At 48.9% G+C, this 12,834-nt stretch overlaps 1 long non-coding RNA gene and 1 pseudogene across 1 annotated transcript; one reads left to right on the forward strand and one right to left on the reverse strand.

Moving 5' to 3' along the window:
- The first annotated feature begins 1,948 nt into the window (after positions 1-1,948).
- On the forward strand, positions 1,949-3,047 carry LOC125397937 (AKT-interacting protein-like; annotated as a pseudogene).
- A 947-nt stretch (positions 3,048-3,994) lies between these two features.
- LOC146890763 (uncharacterized) lies at positions 3,995-11,954 on the reverse strand. The gene is made up of 2 exons (XR_014998278.2): positions 11,179-11,954; positions 3,995-6,812 (listed from the first exon to the last, which is right to left on the reverse strand). It is a non-coding gene; the product is annotated as an uncharacterized LOC146890763 (long non-coding RNA).
- Positions 11,955-12,834: the final 880 nt, after the last annotated feature.

Below are 12,834 nucleotides of genomic sequence, written 5' to 3' on the forward strand. Positions count from 1 at the left end.
TTCTACCTCACAGTTTATAATCCATGATGAAGGGGTGTCAGCGCAGGAACCAAAGCAGAGGCCATGGGTCCAGTTAACCTTGAACTCTCAACCCTATGCTTCTGTCTCCAACTGTGTGCCCCCACATCCATTCACATCATTAATATTTTTAAAGCTATTATAAATTTAGTCATACACACTTCAAGAGACAGATGAACCAAGGAAACCAATGAGACATTTGTAAAAGAAGAAAAAAACAAAAAACCAAACAGATGCCATAGAGAGACAGAAGGAAGAGTTTATAACTTCGTGCTCTGGAATCCCTTTCTTTTGGTCCAAAGCTCACCCTGATTTTAACTGCCCTGACCACATTCTGAGGAAACTCTAGCTCTGGTTTGTTACAGCTTCCATATCTCTGTTAAAATACCTGAGATGTATTCATGCGTGTTATCTCTATTTGCTATTGAATCCTTTAACATATGTTTCATAACTGGGTTCAAATCTGCCTGTTAATTCCAACATCTGGGCCTTCTTCTGTTCTGTGGATTGCTTCCTCTCCTGGCTGAGGTCATCATCTCTTATTTCTCTGTCTCCTCACCACTGGCTGTGGATACCAGGTTCTGTCTGTGAAATAGTTGAGACTGAAGCGAACGGTAAACAGCCTCAGCGAAATATCCCTCTCTTCGATGTAGCACAGCCCTGCAGAGATCAGCGACACCTGGGTTTAGTCATCTGTAGTTGGCGGATCACATGAATTCACCTTGCAGTGTCTGCTCTGGGTACTCTCTAGCCACACGGGGCTACACGCTGCATTCAAATGGCTGTCAACAGTTGTGGTGGCACACACCTTCAGTCCCAGGACTTGGGAGGCAGAAGCAGGCAGATCTCTGTGGGTTCGAGGTCAGCCTGGTCTACAGTAGTAAGACCCTGCCTCAACATAAAACAAACAAAAGTGTTGGCCACCTCCTCCTTCCCTGCAACATACATTTTTCCCTCACTGATCTTCCAGGAGGGAAGCTATCCTGACCCTCACCCACTTTCTGGAGTTTAGTTTATCATCATTTCTTTATAACCCCAACTGGGTCTGAAGGGCTTCTTTTTTTAATATTTATTTATTTATTTATTTATTTATTTATTATGTATACAATATTCTGTCTGTGTGTCTGCCTGCAGGCCAGAAGAGGGCACCAGAGCCCATTACAGATGGTTGTGAGCCACCATGTGGTTGCTGGGAATTGAACTCAGGACCTTGGGAAGAGCAAGCAATGCTCTTAACCTCTGAGCCATCTCTCCAGCCCTGAAGGGCTTCTTAAAGCTATGGATTGTGACTAGGGAAATACTTGCCGTGCAAATGTGCAGACCAGCACTTAAATCTCCAGAGCCTGTGTAAGCTGCATGCGCTGTAATATCAGCACGCCTATAGCCAGGACATAGAGACAGGATGCTTCCAAGAAGCCCATAGGCCAAATAGCCTGGTGCATGGCAGAGACTGCCATAAACAAGGTAAAGGGCAAAGACAAGCACCTGAGTCTGTCCTCTGACCTCCATACATGCACATCATAACACACACATGGCCATGCACACACTTACACAGATCATATATACATACATACACAATACATACACATACTATGCACACATCATAATACATACAATACACACACAAATTATAATGGGAAGGAAATAAAACATGAAGGAAATGTATGACTTTGATTGAATAGAAAGCAAGAACTTATATGTGGTCCCCCAAAATTAAAAAAAAAAAACTATGAAAATTATTTGTGAAATCTGGGTGTGGGGCGCTGCAGGAGATGAGTGGCAGGGGCTGGACGCTGCGCTGCGCTGCGCTGCGGTAGGAGATGCAGTTCCGCTGCCGGTGGTGCGAGCTCCACATGGAGGGCGTCCAGCGTGAATGCTGAGGACAGAGAGTTTGATGACACAGCATTGAAGTTCCTTGTTTGGAGTACACGTTATGAACCCTTTGTGGAGCATGTCTGCAAACTGTGCGCAGACGAGCTGAAGGTGAAGAGAAGACATTAGCAGCGGATGTGAAAACCAGTCCTTCACGAACTGCACCAAAAAAAGCAGCTGCCATCTGTTCCCCAAAACACGCTCTGCCCATAACGAAGCCTACATCTCCAGCCCCAGCAGCGCAGTCAAAAAATGGCACCCAGGCTTCTTATGGACCCTTCTACCTGGGATATTCGCTTCTTGCAGAATTTATATTGGCGGGAAGCAGAAGCTACCAGGAGTCTATGTACAGCCATCGTATTGCTCTGTGTTAGTGTGATTTGGAGCAATATTCATACGACTCGAACTGTATCAGGATGGCGTATTCAAGTACGGTGTGTATTCCTGCTAACTATCCAGATGGCGACTGTCCGCGCCTGCTGTTTGATATTCCCGTCTTTCACCTGCTGGCTGATTCCACCTGAGGTGAACTGGATGTGAAGAGAGCATGTGCAAAGTGGAGGCGGAACCATAATCACATACGGCAGGTCTTAATGTTCGCAAGAAGAGTCTTCTACAAGATCGACAGGACAAGTCCCCTAAACCCGGAGGCTGCAGTACTGTATGAAAAAGACACCCAGGGCTGGAGAAATGGCTCAGTGGTTAAGAGCACTGAGTGCTCTTCCAGAGGTCCTGAGTTCAATTCCCAGCAACCATATGGTAGCTCACAGCCATCTATAATGAGACACGGCGCCCCCTTCTGGCGTGCAAGCACACATGGAAGGAATGTTGTACACATAATAAATAAATAAATCTTTAAAAAAATAAAAGAAAAAAGAAAGAAAAGAAAAAGACACCCAGCTTTTTAAAGGTAAAGTGGTTGACAGTGTTAAGGTAGGTACTCCTCGTTCGCTTAACCAACCGAAAATGGAAGACCCCTACGCAATTAGCTTTTCTCCGTGGAACCCTGCTGTACATGATGAGGTCAGAGAGAAGAGGCTGACTCAGAACAGCCTGAAGAAGAGCACAATAAAAGTGTTCATGTTGCTGGCCTGTCATGGCTAAAGCCTGGATCAGTACAACCTTTCAGTAAAGAAGAGAAAACAGTAGCAACCTAAGAGGTGGGGGATCTGAGGCACCATGCTCTTTCCTGCTGGACTCTGGCCTGGTTAGAGCTGACTAATGGCGGAGGAGGTCTGAAGAGCAAACCACGTGAACAGTGACTGGCTATCAGCGTGGTGGACGCGTGGGTTCTAACAGCAGGGTGTGGAGACCTCTCATTAAGTAACGCGTTACTTGTGACAGAAGTGTCAGGGTGAATGGAGTTCAGTACTCCGAATTATTGGGGACCTTGAGGCTTCAGTATCTTTCTGAATATGTTAGAGGTGAGTTGTGTTTACTCTAACAGCGGACAGAATGAACACTAGGTGGTAGGTGGAAGTTGGTGGTTTCCGCTGTACATACTACAAAAAAGAAGGCTACAAAAAAGAAAGGTGTAGAGAGGGATCCAGAGGGCAGCACTTTCAAGTAGAAGGACTCGCTGTCCAGCTTCAGCCTGCTGACCTGCTATAAACGTCTGTCTCCGAAGCATTAGGAGAGTCTGAAATGACGACAATTTGTGAATACAAGCACTCATTTGGAGCCTGGAGAGACAGCTCGGTGGTTAAAGAACACTTGATGCTCTTCTAGAGGACCTGACTTCAATTCCCAGCACCCACAAGGTGACTCACAACCATCTGTAACTCCAGATTTGATGCCTTCTGGCGTCTGTGGGCACCAGCCATGCACACTGGGCGCTGACAGACATGCAGGCAAAACTTCTACATACACAAAATAAAAATAAAGAAATGGTCATGTGATATCAACTAGGGAAAGTGAAGGAAAAAAATGAAGAAAATAAAAAAGAGCATGGAGGGGGCTGAGCAGGCGAAGCTGCTTGCCAAGCCTGATTGATGGCCTGAGTTTAATCCCTGGGACCCACTCGCTTTCCTGGTGGGTGCATGCATGCACTTGTGTACACACACACAAGCGCGCACACACACACACACACACACACACACCACAATGCAACTCAAAATTTTTATTTTTAAAAAGCCAAAAGTTCAACAATAAGAAAGCTATGAAGCAAACTGCAACATATCCAGAACTGGGCAAAAACTAAGGGAGGCAAACACATTCTCCAACAGTCCTTGATAATTTGTAAAATTTCTTTAGATAAAGTATGAAATGAAATCCTCATGGTTTCACACCGCACGAACAGCATGCTTTCAACCTCTGACTTAATATATGCAAACAAAACTACCCCAAAGAAATAAAAACACATTACAGTCAATTCTAGGTAGCGGAACTAAGAGTGAATGTCTTTTTTCTTTACGAAAGTTTCCTACTTTTCTGTATTTAAATTTCCTTCCAAAATTGACAGAATAATTTCTGTCTTAGTACTTTCTTCTTCTACAACAGAATACCAGATTGGGTGGGCTTGTCTGTCTGTCTGTCTGCCTACCTGTTTGTTTGTTTGTTTTTGAGGCAGTGTCTCCTGTAGTCAGAGTGTCCCCCATTTGTTACATAGCTGAAGATGACTTTGGATTCTGATCCTCCTGCCTCCACCTCCCAAGTGAATTGAAGGAAAGCACCACCCTGTCTAGGTTCTAAGTGCTGGGGATGGACCCAGGACTTTGCCCATGCTAGACCAGAATTTACCGGCTGAGCCGCATCTCTCTCCTTAGTGGTGTGCTAAGGTGGGAAGTTTGTGTACCTCCTGGTCCTGAAGGCTAGAAGCTATCTCGCATGGCACCGCCCTTTGCAGCAGGATCCCAGCTTCTACCATTGCTGGAGAACAGAAGGGGGTAAATTATTCACAGAAAGAGAAGAACAAGGGTCAGACCCACGAGCATGGCTGCCCACTCCCTTCAGAGCCCCTATCTCTCCCTGGGAATTCTGCCCTCAAGGCCTCAGCATCACTCCCGGGTTCACTTCCCAACATTACCAGTGCAGGAAGCTTCCACTGTAGAAACCTGATTCTTGTAGAAAACGTAAAGTTAACTGGGGAGACAGCTCAGGTGGTTAGTGCAAGACCAGAGTTTAACGCCCAAAACCCACAGTTAAGCCGCGTGTGGTAGCATGTGTCTGTGAGCTCAATACTGAAGAGGAGAGGCAGCCATAGGAGGGATCCCTGGGTCTCACCAGTCAGCCAGCTGAGCTGAATTCAGGGAGCTCTGGAACAGTGAGAGACCATAACTTTAAAAGGAAGATAGAACCTTCAAGATGATCAGGCAGGTAGGGGCCCTACTGCCAAGCTTCACAACCTGAGCTTGAATCCCAGGACTCTCCTGATGAAAGCTCCTGTTCTCTATCAAGGCTCCCTTTCTAGGCCTCGGAGCAGAACAGCCCATCTCTTGGCCATCACAGGGGAGCAGGAACCGCGCTGGTCTTCCAGGGTAAAGCCTGGACATCAACTGGCCTACGTTGTGCTCTGGTCACAGGGAATTCAAGGCAAGTAAGAAAAGCACAAGCCACCGGTTCACCACCACCTCCTTTGATACGTGCTGATTACACAGAGTGAGCAGGGCTTGGTACAGCAAGGTTGAGATTATGGATTGGCAGTTGACACCAGGGAGTGGCGCTGAGCTAGAGGGGAAGGCTGAGAGGGTCCCCAGGGAAGAACTAAGCTGGGTCCAGGTACAGCACATAACTTCTATTTCTTTATTAATATTTCATGTGTGTATGTACCCTGTGTGGTATGTGTGTGTGTGTGTGTGTGTGTGTGTGTGTGTGTGCTCAAGTGTGTCACAGGGAAGAGCTAAGCTGGGTCCAGGTACAATATATAACTTCTATTTCTTTATTAATATTTCATGTGTGTATGTGCTCTGTGGTGTGTGTGTGTATGTGTGTGTGTGTGTGCTCAAGTGTGTCACAGGGAAGAGCTAAGCTGAGTCCAGGTACAATATATAACTTCTATTTCTTTAATTTATTACTATTTCATTTGTGTATGTGATGTGTGCGCGAGTTTGTGTGTGTGTGTGTGTGTGTGTGTGTGTGTGTGTGAATATGCAGGAGCACATGTGCCCCAGTGCAAGTGTGGAGGACAGAGAACCACCTCGGGTGTAGGTCTTTGCTTTCTACCTTGTTAGAGACAGGGTCTCCTGTTGTTCATCACTGCAGGCGTCCACTAGATTAGGTGGCTCACAGCTCCAGAGACTCCAGTCTCCACGCCCCGTCTCCCCAAAGGCATGCTGGGATTACAGAACCATTACACACATCCTGGAGATGGCCATCCAGCCCTCCTGCTTGCAGAGCAAGAGCCTTAGCCCCTCCGTAATCTTCCCAACCCTTGCAGCTTCTATTTCTTGCCTACGATTTTCTATTTTTAAAATGTGTTTCAAGAGAATTTCTAATTGCTTGTTAAGGCATTTTTTTTTTTAAGATGGCTACTTCCAGATAATGCCAACACCTGACTTAACTGTGTTAGCATCAGCTGATTTTCCTTTCATGCCCAAGCTGCAGTTTGGGGGAAGGATGAGTGCTTTTTGGTTGTTGTTATACCCCTTTCATGTTTTCTATTACATTAAGAAACAATGAGTGTTAGCGCGGGTTGTCTTTCAGCAGCCAGGCCCCATTCGGCAGAGCAGGCAAGTCCCAGCCTGTATGGTGGGCTGTGACTCCAGGAGAATCTCATTTCTGAAGTCCCCTCCTCCCCGCACTGCTTCTGTCCACGTGTGGTTTATCTGGTTCTTCTGGTCCTTCCATGGGCTGCTGCTGGTGACTGAGGGCCAAGCGAATCAGCTAGGCCTCCAGGAGGTGGAGAAATGTTCCAGTCAGTGGAGCTTCAGGGGCTTCCCGTGTAAGAAACAAACCCCCATTCTCCAGCAAGGACGTCCAAGAGACTAGAAAAAGGGGAGCAGCTTTTAGTTCAACTCCGCAAAAAATCAGAAGGGTCACCAGCCTAGAGAAACGGTGAAAATGGCTTTGGAAACCCTGATTGCCAGAAACCCTTGTGCTCCACCCCCCCTACCCATACACCCCCCCCACTCCCACCCCCCTCCACAGGCTGGTGGTTCACAGTTACAATCAACTTACTCCCTTCCCCAACTCCCCATCCTATTGGTTCAGGATGCCAAGCTTTATCTAATGAATGTTCAGGGCCTTGAGACTTCCCCCTTTTCTAACAGCGGGCTTCCTCTCCTCAACTGCCTGCAATTTTCCACCTTTCAGAGTTCCACCTTTCAGACAAGCAGCCACCAGCTAGGGAAGTGTGGGGCAGAGACCCTCCTGCTTATCTGTGCTTCTTTAATGAGCTCTCAGAACACTTCATGCTGAAAATGGACCATAACCATTTACTCTTGTACAGGCTAGGCCACTCTGAGTGCCAGTGGGTGTGGGAGGGAGGGTAAATGGGTGGGGTGTGCATTTGGCTGGTGCCACCCAGCAAAGCGTGGGGACAGGACTGGAAGCTGGGGAAAGGAAATTCCCCCAGGCTAATCTGATATCCCAACTCTTCCAGGAAGGAGCTGCAGGGCTCACCTGGAATTCCCAACAGTGTCGCTGGCCTATCTAGATAGGAACACACCCGATAATCCACCCTTGGCAGTTCACCTTGAGAGGAGAGGCTCACCAGGGAAGTTACACCCAGGGAGACACACCCCCGAGAGGAGACACACCTGACTCACCTTCCCCTTTTTTCCTAGGCCCGAGTTCTGATCAGTTTCCCCATCTCCCCCGCCTTCCATTGGCCTCCTTTGCCTGCCTCTGACACCAGGCTCCATAGTCCAAACACTCGGCAAAGAACAACAAAGAGTCTACACCACCTGTCCAGATCAGAGTTGGACCACAGCCGTGTCTGTCTCCACCTGCTCCCACCTGCCTGAGAGCCAATCCATTGTGAAGGAGAAAAAAGACCTGACATAATCCCACCCAGGGAGCTGACTGATCCTGTAATTGCTGAAGCTTTCCTTTTGTGTCTTAGCTTTTGTTTATGTTAAGTTCAACTGAATGCGGACATCGAGCAGGTGGCTTCATAATGGCACTCGCTCTCTCCCAGTCCTCCCTTAGCTAGAAGCTCATCGGGCTCCCCACAGTCCCAGGCTTTGGGGACAATTTAAGCAAACCCCAGATGTCACATTCCCCTCACGGAGAGCTTGTGACTTATCTCAGACAGTACCCAGTCACCCACCTCTTTGGACAGTCTGGTATCTATTTGCACAGTTCAAGGCATTTATAGTCTTTGAAATATCTAAATTTAGGGGATCTTACAGGACCCCCAACAAGACAGAGGTGTGTGACTTAAGGGGAAGCATATCCCTGGGGTGTAAGGCCACAATTCAGTACGGTGAGGCTCTGGGCCTGCAGAGGTGCGCAGGGGGTACAGGCTACAAGCCAGAGACTCCAGGGGCATCCCCAGATTTGACTGTCAAGGGAATAACCTGGCCCATGTGTCTCCAGCATCCATCCTGTCTTAACCTGGGTCTCTGAGTTCTGCATCCCCATTTGGGACATAATAGCCTCTGGGCCCTAACTCTGCACCAAAGATTCAGAATGGCGTAGAATGCCTGCTGGACCCTCCTCTGCCAACCAAAGAACCATGTGTTTAACCTTCTGGCCTTTCTCTTTGGTGATGGACTGTGATGTGGAACTGTAAGCTAAAATAAAGCCTTTTCTCCCCCAGTTGCTTTGGGACACGGTGCTCCATCATAATGATGGAAACCTAACTAAAGCACCTGATCCATGAATGCCAGGCAATCACTGAACCAGCACAGGCACATCCCAGACTTGGCTTTCCATAAGCTGAGTCCAAGACTATTCTTGGACCCCCTAGTCTATCTGAGAAGGAGGAAGAAATACACAAAGCCTCAGGCACTCCAAAGCCACTGGGGGCAGAGCACCTACCAGGAGGCCTTTGTGTCTATAGGCCCTTGAGCTGTCAATTTAGCTTGAAGCTCCTGGCCTGACCAATGAACAACTCCCTAGCTCCCATATCCATTAGAAAGGAAGCCCTAAAGCCCGGCAAGGCTACCTGTGAGGTAGCAGTTCTCAGCCTGTGGGTCTCTACATCAGATATCCTGCACATCAGATATTTACATTACGATTCATAACAGTAGCAAAATTACAGTTATGAAGTAGCAAGGAGATAATTTTATGGATGGGGGTCACCACAACACGACATGACGCTGTGTATTAAAGGGGCACAGCATTAGGAAGGTTGGGAACCACTGCCAACGTGGGGCTGAACATAGCCGGCCCAGTCTTACCAGCATTGTGACAGGATACACAGGGCTCTGAGCTGAATAAGTACCCTCAGACCTGACAGGTCTAAGCACCCATCCCGAACTGCTGAGAGGGAGCCCATGCCCTGTCACTCCTTCAGGAGCTGACCTTCTCCTGGTGGCCCCCATTGGGGCTACCAGTGCTACAAGAATCTGTTAAAAGCACAGTCCTTAGCCAGGTGGGTAATGTCCTGTTTCCTGGCTGCTGTGGGATTATGTTGGGGCCTCCTATATGCCTGTATTCTTCTCTTAGACCCCCCCAGAGTGGGTTGCCAGCCTTCCCCTCTACCCCAAACTGCTACGTGCCCCTGGACCAGGCCTACTTCATGTGGAATCCCCTCCTTGGGGGAGGATAGTTTATGAAGACAAAGGACAGAAATGGGTAGCAAGAACATTAATATTTGGAGCTCTAGAGAGATAGCTCAGTTGGTAAAATCACTTGCCACCCAAGAATGAGGGCCTAACTTCTATCTCTAGCACCTCTACGAAAAGCCAGGCAAGGCAGCACATGTTCACAAACCTATACTGGAGTGGAGCTAAAGGCCACCCAACCTAGCTGACAGCAAGCCCCAGGACCCGGTAAAAGACCCTGTCTCCAAAAACACGGTGTATGTCTTTTGAGGAACAACACTGGAGCCTGACTTCTGGCTTTCTTGTGCATGCACACACATGTGCATATGTACCTAGGCCCAGACATGTGCACCGAAGTGTAAATGCACCCCTCCCCACAGCCAGAACCTTGTTGGCAAAGACCCTCTCTGAAACATTGTCCCTCTCCTTAGTTCAAACACCCCAGAGTGCTGTCCTAAGAAAGCAAATCCCACTGAGCTCAGTCCCAGCTGACACTAGCCTATCAGGAAAGTAAATATTAATGTCAGTGGAGATGGGCAACTAAAAAGACCCGACCACATAAGGGAGGGGCTCTGCTATCTTCTGGTGAGGGCGGCTCCCACCACAGGAGAGGCGCAGGATGTCACAGGCGAAAGAGGAGTCACCCCCACGAAGGAAACAAAGGAGAGGAACCGCAAGAAGCCACACATGAATGGAGGCTGATTCAGGATGCTGAATGCTACCATCCTCATGGGGTTCTGTTTGGCATAAGACCAGGACAGAGGACTTCTTTGCCTACCCAGGGTGGCTCACAGAAGGTGAGGCACCAACAGAACAAGACCTTCTGGACCAAGTGGCTTGTCTCAGCCTGTAGGATTCAACCATCCACAGAGCCATGGACTCTGCCCAGGGGCATAGATAGCCCTATGCATCTTGCCAAACCATCTGCTGGCCTCTCCTGTGGCTCTCCCTACCCCAGCTAGGTCAGGACCTCTTTTGGAAAAAGGAAAGCCATGTCAGGAATCTGGAAGGAGACCTCCCCCACACTCCCAGCAGGTGGGCCAATGACTCCATTTTGCTCTGAAATCTCTCAAGGCAGGTCCTGGCAGATGTTCCTCCAAGCAGAAAAAGACCAGACAGAGGTCTGGGGAGATGGCTCAGCAGATAAAGCACTTGCTGGGAGGCAGAGACTGGGAATCTCCGAAACAAGGGGTTAGCAAGATTAGCAAAACTTCAGGTACAGCAAGGGATCCTGACTCAGTAACTACGACGACAGAAAGACATCAAGGAAGACACGAGTTGTGAATCCCTGACCTTCACACACACTCAAACACATGTGCTTACCTACTTACGCACATGTGAAACACACACACACCTGTCCAACACTCACACATATGTGCAAGCACATGCACACAGGCACAAGGAGGCAAAACCCTTTGGGTAACCCTTTGGACAGTAAGTCTGCTGCTCGCATCTCATCAAGCTGTGGGATTCTACCTTGCCCAGCCTGTCACTATGGGGTCACCAGCTAGTCTCAGGAATGTGCCCTGGGAAGGAAGGGAGGGGGCAGAAAAGTCAAGAGAAAGAGGGACTTAAAATTAAGTTTATGCTACTGGATGCACAGCCAGTGAATGATGCCAAGGAGCAAAGTTTTCCTTACACAGGCAGCCTCCAGGCAGGGTAGTTCAGTGGGTGGTCCTCTTCAGAGCGTCACTAGCATGAGGCAGACTCTTCAGACTCTCAAGTGAAGTGGGTAGAAGGGGGGCAGGGGGGAGGCGGTGCAAGGCATCAGGCATCCCAGAGGCTCCGGTAGCCACTTCAAGTCTGAGTCCTTCAATCCACCGGAAGGTAGAGTATTTTCTAGGGGACAACTAGATCATGTATGTTCTCCTTAGGCAGGCCTTTGCGGGAGGGTTTAGAAGGATACTGACTGCAAAGTTCTTGAGCAGAGGCCCACCTAGCCACAGGACAATTCTGCCTTGGGAGAAAAGGGAACAGGAGAGAAGGCTGTGCTGTTGGAGGAGGCAGGGCACTCCAAGAAAGAACCATTCGGGAGACCAGGCGACAATAGAGGGTAAATGGGGCAGACGGGGTCTACAGAGACTAATGGACTCAGGTTCCACGAGAGTGGTCCAGCTCCGCTCCCCTGACCCCTACAGTACCAGCTCTGGACTCGGTCCATTGGCTACTGGAGAGCGTCTGAGATTCCATCGCTACACCGAGTCACCTTTAAAAGTTTGTCCTCAAGCAAAACCTCTCCCGGTTCCCGCCTGCAGCCCCAGGGGAGGCTCTAAAGACAACGCGACTGCCTCCTCCACTCCTTCAGAAACAATGGGCAGACAGCCGACGGAGAACCAGGGAAGCAAGTGTGGAAAATCCCCCAATTTTACAATGTCAACTGCTGAACGAGGTAGCAGCCAGAGGCTGTGCCCCCGCGTGTCCGCCCGCGGGACTGCACTCCCGGGGATGGGGGGGGGGAGATTGATCTTCTGGTTCTCAGACTATGAGGGCGCATGGTGGGTAGAATTATGTTAGCTTGCTAAAGAGGAATTCTTAATCTTTTCTCCAAAATAGTTGTTTTACTGGGTCATCACTTCCTACCACTAACAGTGACTTTTCTTTCTCCTCCATATTAGCCCAAAGCTAAGAGCTCTGAAGTAAGTCTTCAGAGGACAAAGGTAGGGACAAAGTAGTATTTGAAACTCTGAGGCTGACACTGCCTCCAGCAAACACTCAGCTGAGCTGCTTCTTCTGTTGACACGTTCTCCTAGGGCTATGGGGAACCCTGGCTACCAGGGAGAGAAAGAAAACAGCAAATAGAAGCTGTACTGAGAGCCATATGACAGCTGGACCTCATCGATCTCGTTGGCAATCCACAGCAAACTCACAGGGTCACATTTCAGCCAATTTTTCAGGGGCAAGAGCCCGGGGAAGCCTGGCTAGTCAGGTTGCAAAAGCTTCACTCCTTGACTTAAGACTTCGGGCCTTGATTTCAGGGCAGTTCACAAGATTGCCTGGGGAGTATCAAGAAGCACCCGCTGGGCTTAAAGAGGGTGGCTTAGGAAAGCCTTCCTTGTAAGAGAGGCCTCCCTGGCTAATGAGAGGGCTCTTCAGCCATTGTGGCAAGAACGAAATCTGAAGAAACAGCCTCTCTAGATGAGATGCTGTCGGCCCTTGAGCCAGAGCGCTGTGGCTACCACTGCCGTTTGTCACAGGGACAGCCACCCACTGCGCACCTATGCCAGACTCATCTGCCTCCGTGGGGTTTCAGCTTTCCCATCGGCACAGCCAAGCATCAGTGGTTTTCTCTTGACCA

The sequence above is a fragment of the Myodes glareolus genome, chromosome 18 (assembly GCF_982192425.1).
Source record: "Myodes glareolus chromosome 18, mMyoGla1.1, whole genome shotgun sequence".
Classification (NCBI taxonomy): domain Eukaryota; kingdom Metazoa; phylum Chordata; class Mammalia; order Rodentia; family Cricetidae; genus Myodes; species Myodes glareolus.